The 21,770-nt window shown below is 42.7% G+C and overlaps 1 protein-coding gene across 1 annotated transcript in view; it reads left to right on the top strand.

Moving 5' to 3' along the window:
- Positions 1-21,770, top strand: part of TRPC4 (transient receptor potential cation channel subfamily C member 4) — a 208,321-nt gene that overhangs the window by 121,601 nt on the left and 64,950 nt on the right.

The following is a 21,770-nucleotide window of genomic DNA, read 5'->3' as shown; positions in this document are numbered from 1 at the left end:
AGCTTGCCTTTTCCAGTCTCTGTATTCACAGCACGTGCCAGTACCCTCCTGTTCACCTCCCCATTGGCAAACTCCAGCCTACCTGCTCCCCTCTTCCCTAGCATACTCCACCAGGATCCATCCCCTGCTATATCCCTCAACCCACCTATTGCTGTCTCCACTGATACTTGTCTGCCTCTCTCTGATTCCTGGTTAATTGTACTTCATTTCTTGCTTACTTGGGTGGGAATACAATTGGAATCAGGACTGCATCCAGAGCGGTGCCAAAGCTGATTTAATAAACAAGGGAAAGAATTATGTGCACTTCGCAAACATATGTAAGGGGAGAAAACAATTCAAAAGTTCTTTTCCCCAATCCAGATAGTGTCCCTTTAGTTCAGAAATGCTTAGTCAGAATTTTAAAATGATCTCACTTCATCGTGCCTGACTTCATTGTTTATCCCTATTGTTCCTTATGATCTTTACTTTAAAAAACAAGCAAAGCTTTTTATGTATATTTTTCTTGTGTGCTCTAGAGTGCTTTTAGGGCCAAACACAGATGGAAGGGCCCCATTGTTCTAATGAGATAGCATATTCGCACTGCTTGCAATATAGACAGAGTCAATCACTCAGGGCTAGACAGTGGCATTTCTGTGGCAGCCCTGCTAGTGTGTCTTCTTACTCCATAGGCTGGAATAGCTTGCTCCTACTCATATACTGACTCACTCTGTAGGTCAGTGTAGAGGAGAATTTGAGGATGATGGACTACTACTTAAAGGACTTTGTGAATCTATACTTTTCCCTTATCCCTAATGAGAGGCAATTGGTGTAGTGACTAGGGTCCTTGCTTAGTAGTTGCACAACCTGGGTTCTAATCCTTGCTCTGTGTCTAATTTGCTTGAGAGCTTGGCACAGTCATTTTTTTCTCCTCTGAGCCTTTATCTTTATTATTTGATTGCAAGATTTGACTGTTTCTCACTATGTTTCTGAGCTGTGCGTAGCACAATCAGTCTCTCATCATAGGTGGGGCCTCTATGTTCTACAGCAGAGGTTTTCAAACTGTGAGTCGGGACCCTAAAGTGGGTTGCGACCCTGTTTTAATGGGGTCACCAGGGCTGGCGTTAGACTTGCTAGGCCCCAGGGCTGAAGTCAAAGCCCGACCCCCACTGCTCAGAGGCCGAAGCCCAAGGGCTTCAGCCTTGGATTGCAGGCTTGGGCTTTGCCTTCCCCGCCCCTCGCCACCTAGGGTTGTATAGTAATTTTTTCTTGTCAGAAGGGGGTCACAGTGCAGTGAAGTTTGAGAACCCTTGTTCTACGGTGATAAATAACCTGGTACTCTCACAGTCTGGCATTTATTCTTCCTGATGTGTCATAATCTCCCAATTCAATCATAATTCAAGATAAATAAATTATAAGCCAGACTCTCCCCAGCTAATGCCATTTATTTTTATTTTCAATTGTGACTAATCCACAGCAAGACTCTGGCAGAACAAATAGTCCAGAGCCTCATCGGCAGAGGGGATTGGGAGGAATAAAGTCAGCGCAACCCCAAAAGTGAGTGGCATTCATTAGAAAAGGCTTATCACAGGGGAGCTGAGGAAATGCTCTGATTCAGCATCCACCTTTATCTCCAGATAAAGCTCTTGAGGAGCCTTGGCAAAAGTGAACACTGCCCCGGAGGTAACCCTGGAGGCAGTTTCAGGCCATATTACAGCTTGGATCTCTGCCTGAGTGAATCTTTTCTCCTGTGTATGGGACTTTGTTGGTGCACAGAGGGGCAATTTACACCACCCTCTACCTGTTTATGTGAATTTTGTCCTATTAATTTCTTATTTTATAGTAAAACTCTGCCTAGATTAATTATGCATTGAGAAAATGATATTTTAAAAATCATGTTGTAGAGAAGCAAAGAAGATCATGCCTTTTGGTAATAAAAGACCAGAAGAAATAGCTGTTGTGTTAGCTACACCCTCAGTTCATTTGAAATTAGTCCATTAAAGTCTGTAAATTCAGCCAGAGGGTGTGCAGAACATGGAAGGAAGGCTGGCTTTAGTCAATGTCCATTTACATCTCATGAGACGGTATGCACATTTCTGCCTTGGGTTTTGTAACTAGGCTGACCAGATGTCCTAATTTTATGGGGACAGTCCCTATTTTGGGGTCTTTTTCTTATATAGGCTTCTATTACCCCTATCATAACCTAGTCCCAGATTTGGACCTTAGCGTCCAAAATATGGGGGTTAGCATGAAAACCTCCAAGCTTAGTTACCAGCTTGGACCTGGTAAAGCTGCCACCACCCAAAAAATTAGAGTGTTTTGGGGCACTCTGGTCCCCCCAAACCTTCCCTGGGGACCCCAAGACCCAAATTCCTTGAGTCTAACAACCAAGGGAAATAAACCTTTTCCCTTCCCCCCTCCAGGTGTTCCTGGAGAGATGCACAGAAGCAAACTCCGTGAATCTAAACAGAGGGATTCCACCCTCCCCGTTTCCAGCCTTGGAAAACAGAAGTACCGAGAGCTAATCTCTCTTTCCCCCTCACCCAGAGGGAATGCAAAGTCAGGCTAGTAAATCTAACACACACAGATTTCCCCCTGACTTTTTCCTCCCACCAATTCCCTGGTGAGCACAGACTCAATTCCCTGGAGTTCCCCACTAAAGAAAAACTCCAACAGGTCTTAAAAAGAAAGCTTTATGTAAAAAGAAAGAAAAATACATAAAAATGGTCTCTCTGTATCAAGGTGACAAATACAGGGTCAATTGCTTAAAAGAAATATGAATAAACAGCCTTATTCAAAAAGAATACAATTTAAAACACTCCAGCAACTATACCATGTAAATACAAAAGAAAACAATAGAAACCTTACTGCCTTACTATATTTGTACTTACAACTTGGAAATAGAAGATTAGAAAGCAGGAAACAGAAATCCTCTCATAGCCGAGAGAGAGTCAGACAGAAGACCAGAACAAAGGACTCAGACACAAACTTCCCTCCACCCAGACCTGAAAAAGTCTGGTTTCCTGATTGGTCTTCTGGTCAGGTGTTTCAGGTTACTTTTTTTTCAGGTGAAAGAGACATTAACCCGTAGCTATCTGTTTATGACAACCCCCTACCCCTGTCCTGATTTTTCACACTTGCTCTCTGGTCACCCTATTTGTAACAGAGCAGAATGAGTTTGCTTTTTGCTAATATGAGTAAGAGATACAGACCGTGACCAGCTTGACATAAACACAGGCCAGAAATATGCAGGGACAGAATTAGGAAAGGAGAGCACCCAAAAGCATGTGTCCTTTAACTGTGCTCTTCGTTTACTGTTTATAATGCATTTCCCCCACCAGTCCACTTGAAATAGAACAGGTAACAGGTGGTGTGTGCTGCAAACAGTGATCAGCAGTGGCACAATAACCACTCTATTCATCTGACTTCACAGGTGTTTGAATTTGATTTGGCTACCTACGTATCAGCAGCCTAATAGAAGGAAGGGGTGGCCAGTTGAGGATGTGCAATGTTAATCCTCCGTTTTACACACTGCAACCAAAAACATCCTGTCCTTCAAAAGATTTCATTTCTAGATATAGCTCAGAAGAGATATCATCAGTGTGATAGCTTATCTAAATGTCCAATCCTGAAACCTTCTGAGTTTCACCTGCATGTTGTTGAGCAGTTGTAGTGCTTTCTGCACTCATTGATGTCATGGGAAGGCTTAATTCTTATAATAGGATCATTTTATATCACTGTAAATTATATGTAAAATAATATCATATGGAATGCACACCAGATTGTCTTACACAACTGTACATACACTAAGTCACAGTGCAGTATGTGTAAGGCGTGATTCTCTCCTGGTTTAAATTGGATTTGCTGAATTGAAATCAGTGGAGTGCCCTCAATTTCCACCAGTTGAAGCCAGTGGAGCATTTCCATTTTGCACCCTCTGAAGAACTGGCCTTCTGTTTTCAGTCTTGGCTTGATTTCCCTCTGCTTTAATACAATCTTCACTAAAATAAACCAAGGCAACTGTTACAAATTTCGCCCAGCTGAAATTTACTTGTAATTTACACTTAGGAAATTGAGCAAAATCAGGCTTATATCAGTTCCGTTCTAGATGTATAGAGTCAATAAGAGTTGCATCAATATATCAGAGGGTAGAACTGGACCCCAAACTGGTTTCATTTTCTGAGACATATATATGTAATGTGCTAGCGAATGGGAACGTCCAAAAAGAAATAATGCCATGAGCTAGAGTTGCCAAACCTCCAGGATTGCCCTAGAGTCTCTAGGAATTAAAAGTTAATCTTTAATTAAAGATTATGTCATGTGATGAAAAGTCCAAGAATTTATCCTACCAAAGTCGGAAACCCTGTCATGAGCTGGCAAGGAAACAACTGCATTCACCAGCTTAAACAAAATTGGGTTATTGAAAATCTACAATTTAAAGATCAAGCTACAAGTTTTCAACTATTCATCATTCCCATCTTACCATATGGATGTGAACACTGGCAGTCCACCAAAGGTACTGACAGATGTCTAAATAACCTTGAAAACAAATTCCTTAGAAAAAATTTTAGCTATTAATTGAATTACAGTAGAATCTCAGAGTTACAAACTGTCCAATCAAGCACACACCTCATTTGGAACTGCAAGTATGCAATCAGGCAGCAGCTGAGACACACACATTAAAAAAAAAGCAAATACCGTACGGTACTGTGTTAAACGTAAACTGTTTTAAAAGGGTACATTTAAAAAAAATTGGACATAAACAAAACTGTTTCTGTGCTTGTTTCGTTTAAATTAGGATGGTTAAAAGCAGCATTTTTCTTCTGCACAGTAAAGTTTCAAAGCTGTATTTAGTCAATGTTCAATGGCAAACTTTTGAAAGAACAAGCATAACGTTTTGTTCAGAGTTACGAACATTTCAGAGTTACGAGTGACCTCTATTCCTGAAGTGATCATAACTCTGATGTTCTACTGTAAATTATAGCAAATGACATGATTCATCAGAGAGGCAGGAAGGCAGCAGGATGCTACAGTGTTAAAAATAGCAGTGTAGACATCGGAGGCATTGTTTGTGTGTGCAGCGAGCACTGCAGAGTACATTCCCTAGGGCTATGGAATGTCTTTACTCACCTAAGCAGTGCCTCATCATCTACACTTCTATTTATATCCAGGCTAGGGATTTGTGCAGTGTATGTACTCTACAAGCTGCCATTAGTGTAGACATAGCCTGTGAATTACAGCATAGAACTCACAGAGGAGAAAGGCGGGAGGCAGCAGTGGTATTCCTGGTCTTGTGCTGTTCTGGGGACCGGAAGGTCACAGATGTAACTTGGACCACCCTTGAGATCTCTACAATGCTGCATGCTGTCGTCTCATCCCCAGCATGTCCCAACCTATCCCCAGTTCCACGCCAGGCATGCCCTTACACCAGCACTTTTGGTGGGGTCTTTGGAAGTCAATATTGATGTCTCTGTGGTGCCTACACAGGAGGAACCATCCTCCAGCCACAACCTGGGCTTTTAACCACTTGACTCTTCTGTCCGATGCACGGAGGACAGTTTGGGGTGAGGACCTCACCCAGAGTGTTCCGCACCCTGCAGGACGGAGCCCAGGTGTCAAAGGATGTGCTATGTGAAAATCAATGAGTTTTTACTTGTGCCTCAAGGTTCTGTTTATGGTTTAACAAGTAAGCTTTTTCCTGTAAGTTTGATTTGAGGAAGATTTCCTGTGCTATCAGATGGTTTTCAAGATTACTTTGTGGGAAAAGCTTTGCATGGGAGAGTTGCTGAAGGATCAGTTAGGGAAAGAGAGAGATCAAGATAAGAAAGTAGCTACAGCTGTGACAGCTTGCAAAAACCCACCAATGTTGAACAGTCCCTTTGTCATTCTTTCCAAGCCTGAAAGCTTATGGTAAGCTTATTTTAAGTCAAAGGAGAAATCTCTCTTACACACACAAAAAGCAAGCTCTTATATATCTCTGAAGGAATTTCCCTTTCTATCTGACTGGTGCTACTCATAAATAAAGCGACAAAAGCAAATTACAACACAAAGTATCATAATCATACTTTAAAGGAGAATAGCTTATCTTCCTTCCCATTAAAGCCAGTATTGCAAGGGCTTTGTAACCTGGCTGAAAAATGTGCTGCTTTATTTAGTACTAAGCTTAGGCATAAATGGTTGGAGAGTGGGAGCGGTTTTTTTGTCTATTGACAACAGGTTTTTCCAGGTGTAATCATTTTTATTGTACTGAACTTACATGAATGTTACATAAGATCTTGCCAATGTCTCAGATATGAGATTTTGTTAAGTGGAAGCCAAAATTGCTTTTAAAAATGGAATGCTCCATTGTAGCTTTTACAGCTGAGCCATGGCTATACATGCACAGCGGTACCCTACCAGTGATGGGAAGCATTCTTCTGTGGGAGTGACATGCATTGTGCCATGTGCTTAAAAGCATCTCATATGCAACCTTCCCCAGCTGGTAGTGAGGATCAGAGCCCTCACTATATGCCCTTACCCTGCCCAGTCCCACTCCCTTTGTTTTATGAAGAAATCCAGCCATGGTAGCTTTGCATATACAAATTTGGCCTTGTGTAAACAAGCCTCAAGCACTTGTATTCTGGCTGCAAGTACAATAGGAGGGATCTCGCTGCATCATCTTCATCTTCAGCCATTGTGCTGATGCAGGCAAAATGTTGTTAATATTATGGCAGCCTTCTAAGAAAAGGTCTCCTCTTTGTTCCCCGAGGTGGAACACGAACACTTAATAAAATGGAATCCTTAGCAGTTTTGTGTGCTGTTCATCTTCAAAACATTTTACAAATTAATTATTACAACAGTCTTGTGGGGTAGTTAGGTGACAATTATTGTCTCCTGTTTTCAACGGTGGAAGGTTAACTTGACAAAGCCAGTCATTGGCAGAATTAAGAATCTGTTTGTTTGTCTGTCTGTCTTTCTTTCACTTGGGGCACTTTCACATTAATATTAACTTACTGTAGCAAAGTGCAAGTCCACAAATACAATATAATAAACTGTCCATACTCTTAAAAAAATAAGTGTTGCCAGTGAATACTAATCTACATGTAATTCCTACATGTAACTCAAGTCCTTTGGTCTATCTCCTCCCTAAACTCCTGGGGGGAAAGATGGGCTTTGCAGCATGTCCACAAGGCTGACAAATCTGGCATATTTCAGAAGAAGAGGAAAACATTTCCAAAGATGAGAAGCCTTCAGAAGAAAGGCCTCCCTCCAGCCCCCTTCTGTGGAAACTGAAGGTGAATTGTTACCTCACTAGGCTGACATATTTTGCAAGGCAGAGAGTTCTACTGCTAATGGGAAAACAATGTTACATGAGGGAGAATCTTTTTCCTCTTTAAAGAAAACCCCAGAAAATTCCCCTTAAAAATACTACATTAGAAGAACTTTAATATTATAAAACAAAGCATGGAAAAGTCTTGCAATGCCAAAGATAAGTTTGCCTGGGCGTCCTTATTTCTACTCCCCTGTGCACATGCAGTGCAGTATGGTCTATAATAGCTGATCGGGTTGTTTTACTGCTGGTCCTCTGTCTTTTTCATTGCACAGTTTGGATGGTGAGTAAGTCAGATTTCAGTAATTAATTAAAGTGGAGTCCAGGGGACCATGGTCTCATTCAGCAGCAGAGTTGAATGGTGTGTAATGAATTAGTCAGGGTGAGTGATAAGTGAGGCTGAGGTCTTCTCATTCATTGCACAGTTCAAATGTTATATAGAAAGAGGCAGGAGTGTGTAGTGAATGAGAACTCCTGCCTCATTTGGTGCAGCATTCAGTGGCATTAGCAGTATGAGATATGGGGTCACAAATGTGACCAATGAGGATAAAAATAGCTATTGAGCAACAGTCTAATTCACTGAGCACTATCCAATTTGTGCTCTAAATGAGGCAGAGGTCACACTGGAATAATAGGATGTGATCGTATAATTAAAAACGGTAGCAGACATGTGGAGTCTGAGGGATGTGCAGGGTGAAGCTTGCATGGACCATCTAAACTTGGGCATTTCCAGCCTTTTAAGTGATTCATTTTGCCCCTTTAGGGCTCTTTTCCTGTAGCACTTAGTATGGAATAGGATATTCAGAATCACATTCTGAAAAATAACAACATTCTGAGTTTAGAGAATTTATACAGATGATTAGGGCAGGGTTACTTAAAACAGCAAAATACAATGCAGTGGAAATGAATAGAAAACCTTCCTTTAAAATAACAGTGGGCTGTCTATCATAGTGATTAAAATGGCCATTTCTTAAAAATGTATCCTGTATGACTCACTGGAGCAGCAGTTTGTGCATCCATGCAGGCAGTGACAGCAGTCTCTGGCATATGTTTTCCTGCAGGCGAACAAGTGTCCTGTGTACTTTCCATGTGAGAATGTGCCCTCAATCCTTAAATAGTCCAAAAGGAGGTGTTTGTTTGTGGCCCTGCATATACTGTACAGATCTCCTCCACCTGTCTTGCTTCTTACCCCTACGCTGCTAATATGTGCAGAGGCTTATATCTTTAAGAATACAAAATAAAATACTCCTCTACCTCAATATAATGCTGTCCTTGGGAGCCAAAAAATCTTACCACGTTATAGGTGAAACTGTGTTATATCGAACTTGCTTTGATCTACCGGAGTGCGCAGCCCCACTCCCCCGGAGCACTGCTTTACTGCGTTATATCCAAATTTGTTTTATATCAGGTGGTGCCATATCGAGGTAGCGGTGTATATTTGTTTACTGGGAACTAAAAGCAAACACTTTTTTCTTTCATGTTTATAAAGTCTAGCCGAGCAAATATATCCATAACTTTCTGAGCCATGATGCACTAGGAGGCTATACATTTTGGAAGGATCAATCTGTTATAGAAACATAACATTGCAATACAGTGAAGCTCATATAAGGCCTGGTCTACACCAGGGGGAGGAGGAGAGATTGATCTAAGATACACAACTTCAGCTATGAGAATAGCGTAACTGAAGTCAACATATCTTAGATTGACTTAGAATTACTTCCTTCATGGCCTCGCAGCACAGGATTGACGGCCGCCGGTCCCCCGTCGACTTTGCTTCCGCCTCTCGCCAAGCTGCAGTTCAGCAGTCGACGGGAGAGTGATAGGGGATTCATCTATCGCGTCTACACTACATGCGATAAATCGATCCCCGATAGATCGATCACTACCCGCCAATCTAGCGGGTAGTGTAGACGTACCTTAAGAGACCACTCTGATCATGCAGCCACACCAGAGTATCTCCAAAGTACCAAATACATTAGTGTACCAGTTTCCAAGAGACCCTTGGGGAAAGTGTGGGACATTGCATGTACACAGGAGAGGGGCAAAGCATATTTATAATGGTGGCGGATATAATTCATGCATCTCATATCATCTGGAAAAAGCACTAAGTGGGTGACTAGCATTTCTTTTGCTAATGGTCTCAGAACAATGCTCACTGAGAGTCACAGTTACAACCTAGTTTTCATGCACTCACTAGTGGCTAGTGATTAACCTGATATCTTAATATTTAACATTTTGGGCCAACTTATGCATCTTAGTAAAACAGGAGCTATGAGTTAAAGATGGAAATCAGTAAACTACTTGCAAATAAAAAAAAGCGTATGTATATTCTGCTGCATACATCATGTTCATGTTTATTTACTGAACTAGAAAACTAGACTTCCCTACAATATTTTAATAGCTGTATTATAAGGAGAAGTATTATCTGATATTATTTAATTAAATCTCCTTTGTAATTGTGCTGAGTTCTTATTTATCCCTGAGGCATTTAATTCTGCATTCAGTCAGTCTGTGCTTTCCAAAGACACAAAGACAGATTTTTTTAGGACTTGGGCATCTTTGAGCAAGTTTCAGTTCCATATAAACTTGACAGAATATACAGACAGTTTTAAGGAAAGTGAAATAATTTGGAACACAGCATGACTCAGGTGGTAGCTTTCTAATCACTGAACCTGAACACCATGGGCTTAAATTCTACAATGTGAGTTGAGTCCATATGCATTTTTTCACACAAGGATGCCCGGGATCTGCCAGGATGGAACCTAACCCTGTGCAGCTGTTAAAGGTGGTGGTGATGGTGATTGTTGTTTAAAATGTGTTAGCTGGTTTAAAAACAAGTAACTAGACAAAGTCCCTGCCCCAAGGAGGTTCCAGTCCAGACAGGTATTAGCCAAACAATGGAGGAAGGGGTGCAAGGAAGAGCTCTGGAGTGATTGAATTGTCTTCTCCACTGGAGTAAGTCGACCTAAGTTACACTACTCCAGCTATGTAAATAATGTAGCTGGAGTTGATGTAGCTTAGGTCAACTTACCCTGGTGTCTTCACTGTGCTGCATCGATGGGAGATGCTCTCCAGTCGACTCCCCTTACTCTTCTCAGAAAGATGGAGTACTGGGGTCGAGCGAAGAGTACTCTACCATCGATTTAGTGGGTCTTCACTAGACTCACTAAATCAACCCCTGCTGCATTGATTGCAACAGTGTCAATCTCCCTGTATTGAAGACCAGCCCAGAGTGAGCTCCACAGTCAGCGACTCTCCACTAGCAGAATGCCCTGCCTTCAGGTCTGCAATGATGCACATGTAGGGAATGGCAGACAAAGCCCCTCAGCTGATCTCAGCCCTTGCAATGAAGTGTAAGGAGAGAGGTGATCTCCTGTGATGCTCTTACAAACGTTTAGAAATACAAGAATAACCTAGAAGGAACTGATCTGTTTAAGTCACTTTCCTACCCTGCCCGCTTTGAAACCTTCCCTAACTCCTGCTTCTCCCCATGAAGTGCCCACTACTTCCATCCCTTCCAGAAGAAAAGCTAAAAAGAAAAGCTCTTCTGAAAGAGTAAGGTGAGCATTGTGAGTAATGGGGTATCGTGTGCAACTGCACTGTTAAGACATCCCTGAGCCTGGCTCTAATATAATCATGGCACAAGCTGTGCAACTTATCGATTCAAATAATTTTATTGATTACTTTCATGATTGTATATTTATTACAGTAGTGCCCAAAGTATATTAGGGGCTATACAGACATAGATCTCACCCTAATGGTCTTACAATTTAAAGAGCAAAAACACAAATGGAAGGCAATGGAAGAAAAACACAAATGGAAGAAAAGTGGTCAGGGGAATAATTGTGTTAGCTCTATGGATCTTTCCACCCCCAATAAACAGATGTGAACTTGAGTAACAAACTTCTCCATTAAGCTGGTAGGTATTGCTGGTTGGAAGTTTTCTATCAGGACTATTTCCCAGCAGAAAATGCCCTTTTCAAAAAAATCAGAATATTCCACTGAAAAATGTCAATTCCTTCTGCCCCAATTTGATTTCTCCTCAGCAAAATCAAAGTGCTAGCTCCCTGGCTGGATGGCTCTTACCAATTTCATTTTCTGGTGTCAGCTAGGCAGCCAGTGGGCCACAGCAGATCTTGGGGAAGGACTCTGCTGAAAGGGAGGTTAGGAACATGGAAGATCAGGTTCTGGTAGCCCACTTAGAAGAGTCTTGTCAATTTCACTTGTTAAAAGTGAACTTGAAAAGAGCCTTTCAAGCAGCAGATGCAAGCCAAAAAAATTTTTAGTTCTCCCTAAACAATTTTTTTTCTGGAAATCCCTTCCCCTCCCTCCCCCAAAATCATGTTTCTGACTTGGGATGGAAAAAATTCAGAAACACACGTGTACATGTGGAGGGGGAGGATTTTCATGTTCTGGCCCAGGGCCACCCAGAGGATTCAGGAGGCCTGGGGGAAAGTGGGGGAGCTGCGGCGCTTGTACTCACCCGGTGGCGGTCCGGGTCTTCCGCGGCATTTCAGCGGCGGCGGGCCATACAGTCGCTCCACGTCTTGAGCAGCACTGAAGGGCCCCCCGCTGCCGAAAAGCCGGCCGACGACTGGGACCGCCGCTGGACCAGTGCTTGCAGGGCCCCTACAAGGCCCGAGGTTTGGGGCAAATTGCCCTACTTGCCCTCCCTTCTGGGTGGCCCTGTTCTGGCCAGCTCTACTGGTGAGTTCCTTCATTCTGCACTAACAGGATCTTGGAAATGGAGTTCAAGGACAGCACTACATAGAATGCTTTGGAGTGGATATACAGGGAAATGGGGTTTCTTTGCTTTTTCAATGGTTTGAGCCATTTCAGGACTTTGAGGATAGACTTTGCTGATAACCTCTCAGGAGCTAGGCTATTTGCTAGAAAATGGTATAATGTCTCAACTTTGTCCTGAGCAATATTAGTAGTATTTTTTGTTTTTTGGTTTTTTTCATTCAGATTCAAACAACAGGGTTGCAAACTATTTGCGGAATAGAATTCCAATAGGACAGTGGAAAAATAAATTTGATCTAGCACGTTTAATTAAAATTAATAACTGAATATCCAAAAAGTAATTATGAAGTTGATTAAATTCACTCTAATTCATCTTTGATATTTTCTCAGACCTAAAAATGCAATTTAAGTTTTAAATATATATTTTCAAATCTCTCAGTTAAACACATCTAGCTAATTAAACTAGTGGATATAGATATGAATTAAAGTATATAGTGGGCACCAGAGAGGCACAATATTTTCTGTTGCTTTGACGTTTTAGTGATACCCATTTGTTGTAGTGATGTTGGGAACTAATGAAGAAACAAGAGAGAGAGCCCCAACGTGCAGCCTTTCATTTCTGAGACACAGAGGAGATGGGTAGGAAGCATAAAGAGACTAGCTTTAGTGGCTCATCTGCAACATAAACTAGATTCTGCAAAGTCAAGAGGCTGGTTATGCTATTGGGAGCAGGAACAAAAAGATCTGTGAACAGAAAGTTGCAGATGACTGGTGGCAAGATATCCCGAGGACCTGGTTCTGTCCCCAGTGATGCAATGAGGGCTTTTCCATTGACTTCAGTGAATGCAAGATCAGGCCATGAACTTTGAAGAAGTAGTCAGTGGGTACTGCTGCTATATTAGAAAGCTGGACACCAACATGGCAGCCAGAAAAGCTCCAGTTAAGTTTGGGAATTGCCACAGAACATAGGGTAAGGAAAATGGACAGATGTCTCAGCAAGGAAGGGGTGAACTGAATAATGGCTATAGTACCAAGTAAGGGCCAGAGGGGAGCAGAAACCATCAAGAGGCAATATTTAATTCTTAACCCTCAAATACAGAAATTGGATTTTGGCTGCTCAACCAGGTACATTAGAAGTTCAGGTTACAGCGATGCATTGCAAAGACCCTGTGTATGTTATCTAGACAGTTGCTTCATTTTAGAGGTTATTATTTACTTACTTACTTACTTATTAATTATTTATTTTCATGATTTCTAGGGGTTTGATTTACTATTTTTAAATGTCTGGGGTAATCAGTATGGCAGCCATCAAAAGGCAGCAGAATGATATGCCAAGCTTTGTATGAGAGGGCTTCACATAACTGTCATATGATTTTGGACTAGCCAGGAGCTGACAGACTGGCTAGTCTATTAACAAAAATAGGAATAAATCGTCATTTTTCCCAATGGAGAAAGGTATGCAGCCGGGTCTCCTATGGATCTGTACCAGGACCTGTGCAGTTCAACATATTCGTGAATGATCTGGAAAAGGGAGTGAACAGTGAAGTGACAATGTTTGCAGACGACACAAAGGTACTCAAGATAGTTAAGTCCAAAGCTGACAGCAAAGAGTTAGAAAGGGATCTCACAAAACTAGATGTCTGGACAACAAAAATGGTAGATGAAATTCAACATTGATAAGTGCAAATTAATTCACATTGGAAAAAATAATCCCAATTATACATATATAATGATGGGGATTAAATTAGCTGTTATCTCCCAAAAAAGAGATCTTAGAGTCATCAAGATTCTCTGCAAACTTCACCTCAGTGCACAATAAGGGTCAAAAAGGATAACAGAATATTAGGTACTATTAGGAAAGGGACAGAAAGTAAGATATAAAATATCATAATGCCACTATATAAATCCATGATGTTCCTACACCTTGAATACTGTGTCGAGCTCTGGTCGTTCCATCTCAGAAAGGATACGGTGGACCTGGAAGAGGTTCACAGAGGGGCAACAAAGATGATCAAGAGTATGTAACACCTTCCATACAAGAAGAGACTAAAAAGACTGGGACTGTTCAGCTTAGAGAAAAAATGACTGAGGGGGGAAGGAATATGATAGAGGTCTATAAAATCATGAATGCTGTGGAAAAAGTGAATTGAGAAGTACCCTTTCCCACAATACAAATCTAAGGGTCACCCAAAGTAATTAATAGGCAGCAGGTATATAACAAACATAAGGAAGTACTTTTTCACACAATGCACAATTCAGGGGATGTTGTGATGGCCAAAAGCGTTAAAAAAAAACAAACCTCAAAACCAAAACCAGGTAAGTGCATAGTATAGGTCCATCAATAGCTATTAGCCAAGATAATTAAGGATGCAACCCATGCTCGGAGCTACCGCGAATCTGGCTGGAGGAGAAGACGGGTGGATTTCTCCAAAATGTCCCTTTTCTATACACTCCTCTTGAAGCTCTGGTATTGGCCATTGTCAGTGACAAGATACTAGCTAGATGGACCATTGGTCTAACCCAGTATGGCAGTTCTTTTGTTCTTAATAGGTGGTAGCAGTTCCAACATAAGGAGTCATAGGTCATCACACTCAGTCACCTGACTGTGGATTTTTTTTTAACAACCTTTAGGAATCACCATGTAAGATTCTGTACACACAATAGACATTTGGTCCAAAAGGGGTTTGAGTGGGGAGCATGGGTTTACATGTACCATAGGATATGAAATATATATGGTACCAACTGTTCTATTTTTCACCTGTATTAAATAGTAAAGAAAAGTAAAACTTGCAAAGAATATGGTAATTCTAATAGCATTGAAAAGAAATGCTGTGGAGAGACTGAAGAATAATGTACAGGTTTGTTACTGTTATGTGCCTTAGCTTATTGACTCTTGGAAGGGACAACCGGGAGAAGCATTATTTCATAGACTCATAGACTAATAGGTCAGAAGGGACCAATCTGATCATCTAGTCTGACCTCCTGCACAAGGCAGGCCACAGAACCCCACCCATCCAATTTTATAACAACCCCTATCCCAGGATCGAGTTATTGAAATCTTCAAAACTGGTTTGAAGACCTCAAGCTGCAGAGAAACCACCAGCAAGCGACCCTTGCCCCACGCTGCAGGGGAAGGCGAAAAACCTCCAGGGCCCCTGCCAATCCGCCCTGGAGGAAAATTCCTTCCCGACCCCAATTATGGCGATCAGCTAAACCCTGAGCATGTGGGCAAGACTCACCAGCCAGCGCCCAAGAAGGAATTCTCTGCAGTAACTCAGTTCCCATGTCATCCAACATCTCCCCGCAGATCATTGAGCAGACCTATCTGGTGGTAATCCAAGATCAATTGCCCAAATTAACAATCCTATCATAACATCCCCTCCATATACTTATCAAGCTTTGTCTTAAAGCCAGGAAAGTCTTTTGCCCCGACTACTTCCCTCGGAAGGCTGTTCCAGAACTTCACTCCCCTAATGGTTAGAAACCTTCGTCTAATTTCAAGTCTAAACTTCCTAATGTCCAGTTTATACCCATTCGTCCTCGTGCCTACATTAGTACTAAACTTAAATAATTCCTCTCCCTCCCTAACGTTAACCCCCCTGATATATTTATATAGAGCAAGCATATCCCCCCGCAGCCTTCTTTTGGCCAGGCTAAACAAGCCAAGCTCTTTGAGTCTCCTTTCATAAGGCAGTTTTTCCATTCCTCGGATCATCCTTGTAGCCCGTCTCTGAACCTGTTCCAGTTTGAATTCATCCTTCTTGTACATGGGACACCAGAACTGCACACAGTATTCCAGATGGGGTCTCACCAACGCCTTGTATAACGGTACTAACACCTCCTTATCCTTGCAGGAAATACCCCGCCTGATGCATCCCAAAATCGCATTCGCTTTTTTAACAGCCGTATCACATTGGCGACTCATAGTCATCCTGCTATCAACCAACACCCCAAGGTCCTTCTCCTCCTCCGTCGCTTCCAACTGATGCACCCCCAACGTATATCCAAAATTCTTATTATTAGTTCCTAAATGCATAACCTTGCACTTTTCACTATTGTATTTCATCCTGTTCCTATTACTCCAGTTAACAAGGTGGTTCAGATCTTCCTGAATAGTATCCCTGTCCTTCTCCGTGTTAGCAATACCCCCCAGCTTCGTGTCATCCGCAAACTTTATTAGCACATTCCCGCTCTTTGTGCCAAGGTCAGTAATAAAAAGGTTAAATAAGATCGGTCCCAAAACCGATCCTTGAGGGACTCCACTAGTGACCTCCTTCCAGCCTGACAATTCACCTTTCAATACGACCCTCTGGAGTCTCCCCTTTAACCAGTTCCTTATCCAACTAACAACTTTCGTATTCATTCCCATCTTTTGCAATTTGACTAACAGTTCCCCGTGCGGAACCGTGTCGAACGCCTTACTGAAATCTAGGTAAATTATATCTACCGCATTTCCTTTATCTAAGTAATCCGTCACCTTCTCAAAGAAGGAGATCAGATTGGTTTGGCACGATCTACCTTTACTAAATCCGTGTTGCAATTCGTCCCAATTACCATTGACCTCTATGTCCTTGACTACTTTCTCCCTTAAAATTTTTTCCAAGACCTTGCATACTACAGACGTCAAGCTAACAGGCCTATAATTACCCGGATCACTTTTATTCCCTTTCTTAAAAATAGGAACTACATTAGCAATCCTCCAATCATACGGCACAACCCCCGAGTTTACCGACTGCTTAAAAATTTTCGCTAACGGGCTCGCAATTTCACGCGCCAGTTCCTTTAATATCCTCGGATGGAGATTGTCCGGGCCCTCCGACTTCGTCCCATCGAGCTGTTCAAGTACGGCCTCTACCTCAGTTGCGGTAATATCCACTTCCATATCCACATTCCCGTTTATCATCCCTCCATCATCCCAAGGTTCACTAGTCTTATTAAAAACAGAAGCAAAGTACTTGTTTAGATGTTGGGCCATGCCTAGGTTATCCTTGATCTCCATTCCATCCTCAGTGTATAGCGGCCCCACTTCTTCTTTCTTTGTTTTCTTCTTATTTATGTGGCTGTAGAACCTTTTACTATTGGTTTTGATTCCCTTTGCAAGGTCCAGTTCAATGCGACTTTTAGCCTTCCTCACTTTATCCCTACACGTTCTGACCTCACCAAGGTAGCTTTCCTTGCTGATCCTGCCTTTCTTCCACTCCCTGTAAGCTGTCTGCTTTTGTCTAATCCCCTCTCTGAGTTGTTTGCTCATCCAGTTTGGCCTATGACTCGTGCCCATGGTTTTTTTCCCCTTTCTCGGGATGCAGGCTTCCGACAGTCTCCGCAGCTGCGACTTAAAGTAATTCCAGGCCTCCTCCGCATTCAAATCCACTAATTCCTCCGTCCAATCCACTTCCCTAACTAATTTCCTTAACTCTTTAAAATTAGCCCTCGAGAAGTCAAAAACCCTAATCCCAGATCTACATTTGTTTATCCTTCCATCTAGTTTGAACTGAATCAGCTCATGATCACTCGAACCAAGGTTGTCCCCTACCACCATTTCTTCTACGAGGTCCTCACTGCTCACCAACACCAAATCTAAAATGGCATCTCCTCTCGTAGGTACTTCAACTACTTGATGAAGAAATCCATCCGCTATCACATCCAGAAAAATCTGACCCCTATTATTCTTGCAAGTACTCGTCCTCCAGTCTATATCTGGAAAGTTGAAGTCCCCCATAATCACACATTTCCCCTTTGTGTTTACTTCATTAAAGACATTAAAGAGGTCTCTATCCATATCCCAATCAGATCCCGGCGGTCTGTAGCACACGCCAAGCACTATCTCAGGGGAAGCTCTAGTTGCTTTTTTACCCAATGTGATTTTCGCCCAGACAGACTCCGTCTTATCCATTCCATCGCTTCTTATTTCGCTACAGTTAATGTCATCATTGATGTACAAGGCTACTCCACCACCTTTGCCTTTCTTTCTGTCTTTCCTAAACAGCACATAGCCTTCAATACCCGTGCTCCAGTCATGAGTACTATTCCACCAGGTTTCAGTTATCCCTATAATATCCGGTTTCACTTCCTGCACTAGTAACCCCAGTTCCTCCATCTTGTTACCTAGACTCCTCGCATTAGTGTACAGGCCTTTTAATTTTTGGCGTTTGGCATCAGTGACATTCTTTCCCCCGTCGTGCAGAGACCTTTTACCACCAGCATCACCCGCTACTCTGGTTTCTCCACTATTCCTCCTTGGATCAAATCTTGGGACCACAAGGGTATCCCCTCTCACTTTGTTTACTTTCCTTTCCAGGTTACATTCCGGCGTGGAGATCTCCCGAACAACTCCCAACCATCTCCCCCAACTTCCTAGTTTAAAGCTCTCTTGATGAGGTCGGCGAGCCTCCATCCTAGAATTCTATTTCCCTCCTTGCTTAGATGAAGTCCATCCTGAGCGAACAGTCGTCTATCCGTAAACGCTTCCCAGTGACCATACATCCCAAAGCCCTCCTTATAACACCACTCCCTAAGCCATCTGTTGATCGCCATAATCTTGTCACTCCTTCGTCGCCCCGCTCTAGGAACCGGCAGAATCCCACTGAAGATCACCTGAGCCTCGATGTCTTTGAGCCTCTTCCCCAGTCTGGCATAGTCCTCCTTGATACAGTCCAGCGAGTAACTAGCCGTATCATTTGTTCCCACATGAAGGATAATCAACGGATTCTTTCCCGCTCCTGCTAAGATCGTATTCAGCCTCAGGTCCACATCCTGTATCTTAGCCCCTGGCAGACAGCACACCCTTCTGTTCTCCCGATCAGGTCTAGTTACAGGCCTATCCACTCTTCTCAGTAAAGAGTCTCCAATCACGTAAACTTGCCTTTTCCTGGCGACAGTGCGATTCTGCGGTCTATCCCCCACAGCAGGTGGTCGCAATTCCTTACGATTTGTATTCGCCCTCACAGTCCTCCTAGGGCTCACACTTGGTGTCGCCTCCATCGACTCCTCCCCTCTTTCTGCAGGACTAGCTGCTCGCCTCTTCTTCCTCGCCCTTTGTCCTTCAGCAGCCTGCTGTGCTCCATCTTCATTTCCCAACTCAGCAAACCTGTTCCTGAGTTCTATGTCTCCATCACTGGCCCGTCTTTTCCTCTGCTTGTTTCTCCTAGTCACATGCTGCCACCGTCCACTTTCCTCACCCAGCAGCCCCTCCTCAGAGTCCTTTGGTCTTGCTTCTATCCACTCGTCTGAGCTTGTCCCCTGCGCCTCATCATGTCTGTGTTCCATCAACTGCTCAAATCCCCTTCTAAACTCAGCCAGAGTTTCCACTTGCATCTCCAGTCCTCTGACCTTTTCCTCCAGCAGCTCTATCAGGCGGCACTTCATGCAGGTGAAACTCCTTTCAGGTGCTCCCTCTAGGACCATGTACATGCCGCAGCTACCGCATCCAGTCATCCTCAGTGTGTCTGCACCTGCTACCTCTGCCTCCATCGTAGCGCTCCAACTGTGTGCCTGGCAATCCACGCCTCACACCACTCTGCAGGCCACCAACGAGGGTTGGGCTGCTCACAGACCCCTGCCTCTTCCCTGGTCTGCCTTCCTGGTTCCTCTGCCTTGGTCTCGCCTGAAACCTCCCCCTGGAAACTCCCACTGAAACTCCCCTGTTAGCCGCTCTGTTCGCCGCCTCCTGTGCCGCTGCAGCTGACTGTGCCTGGCTCCTTATATAGGACCCCTAATCAGGTAGGCCCCGCCCCCAACTCAGGGCTCAGCCTCGCTCCCAGCACACAGCCCCTAGCAGCCTGCACACACACTCACTCACACACAAACACCACAAACTACAAAAACCACAAAAACCTGCTCCTCCAACAGCACTCCCACTGAAACTCCCCTGTTAGCCGCTCTGTTCGCCGCCTCCTGTGCCGCTGCAGCTGACTGTGATTTCACTCATCATCTTATCCAGTTATATATATCAGAGAAGCTTTTAGTACAGACAACAAGCCTTCATTGTCACAAATTTCTGAAGAATGTTTTGAGAATAGTATGTCTGAATTGACAGAGAGCTAAGTAAATATTTTGGCTGCTGTGTTTTATCCCTACGCATGATGCATAGAGAATTACAGTATAAATGTTTGGAAGTGGTTAAATAGTTACATGCATTTGGCAATAATATGTCTCAATGAAATGAAGCAGACAGGCCCTGTTTGATATCAAGTGGAATAACCATGAGTGGCAAAGAACTGACAGGAGTAAGGGCCTGCAGCTACCCTGCTTACCTGCTAGCTTAACCCCCAGACTGGGCACAAGTTAGGTGGCTAATTGGTCCAACCTCTGGATGAGGGGATCAGCAGACCCAGCTCTTAAGGCCAGCAGCAGCAGCAGAATGGTGCTGGCTGGTCAAAGCATAAGCCTGTAGGTATGTTAGCTACTGCCTTGCTCCTGCCCTCCCTGACTCCAGATAACCTGTTTCTGACTTCTGGTTTGGACTTTCGGCTTGACTCTTGGCTCTGTTTCCTGGTTCTTACTTTGGTTTTGACCCTTGCTTCTGATTTCGTGCTTGGATGCCTTCTCCAACCCCTCAGCCTGCCTCCTGCTCTGACCACTAGGGTAGACTGCCTACACCCCAGTCCCTAACAGTATCTCAGAAATACCTAGCATGCCTTCCGGACTAGTGGAGGTGGGAGGGGAGCTATTGCTATTGCACTTACTAAGAATCGGTTTACATGAAACAGTCTGCTTACACTAATGCCATGGAGTACATAATATGAGCACTGATGTAATTCTCAAATTGCTGTACATAAAACCCGCATCTATTAGATATGCTAAGACAGGGACTGTACCTCCTTTAGATTATCCAGTTTAACTTTGTCTCTGAAGCTAAGAGGCACCTAAAGTTTATAGTCTATTATCTCTGCAGATAATAAGATTTAAAAATTGTTTACCACTACAGGGTTTTTTTTTATTGTTGTTGTTTTTTTACTACTGTGAGTCTAGGGCCTAAAGCTCATTGCAAAAACGTAAAGTATGTTTTGTACTCCACAGCCATAAAAGCTGAAGCAACATCCTAATTACGACTATATTGCACTGTTTGTATACTCATCCATAAATCTGGCAAAGTGAATGTGTTTCCGTAAGCATCGGGAAGTCTAATGCATAACTGTATTTTCATGCATAACTAGTTCCTAAGAACTATATTCAATGTTCATTGTATTTTCTATTATATTAATTAGAATTACTGCAATTATAGATAAACCTTGGCTGATTTTATAGATGTTTTAATAGTTTGCTGTATGGTGGTGCACTCTACTGAGCAGTCACAAAGCATAGAACAAAGGTCATAGATTTGATGACAAAAATATTAAAGTGAAACATTGTAGCATCTTCATTTATGTAATGATGCTCATCATTAATTTCTCAAAGTTAACTTCTGAAAGATTTTCCCTTTAGAATTTGCCTGTTTTATTAACCTCCCACACCAAGTATGTTGTATATTAAATTATATTTTACCATAATAAAAGATACTCAGGCATATTCTGATTTCAGTTACATCAGTGAAACCAGTGGTTTTACAATGAGATCAAAATATGGTCTATACATGTGAGAAAGGGAAAATGTAAATGAATAGCAGATTGTACCTGAGTAGAAGAGGTAGATGAAACAGGTCAGCTTCATGAACAATTATTTTCTTTGAACCAATAATTTAAAAACTAGGGCTGTCAATTAATCATAGTGAACTCATGGGATTAACTCAAAAAATTAATTGTAA

This window comes from Gopherus evgoodei, chromosome 1, assembly GCF_007399415.2.
Source record: "Gopherus evgoodei ecotype Sinaloan lineage chromosome 1, rGopEvg1_v1.p, whole genome shotgun sequence".
Lineage (NCBI taxonomy): Eukaryota > Metazoa > Chordata > Testudines > Testudinidae > Gopherus > Gopherus evgoodei.
Note: the sequence above shows the minus strand (reverse complement) of the source record. Positions and strands in the feature narration are given on the sequence as shown.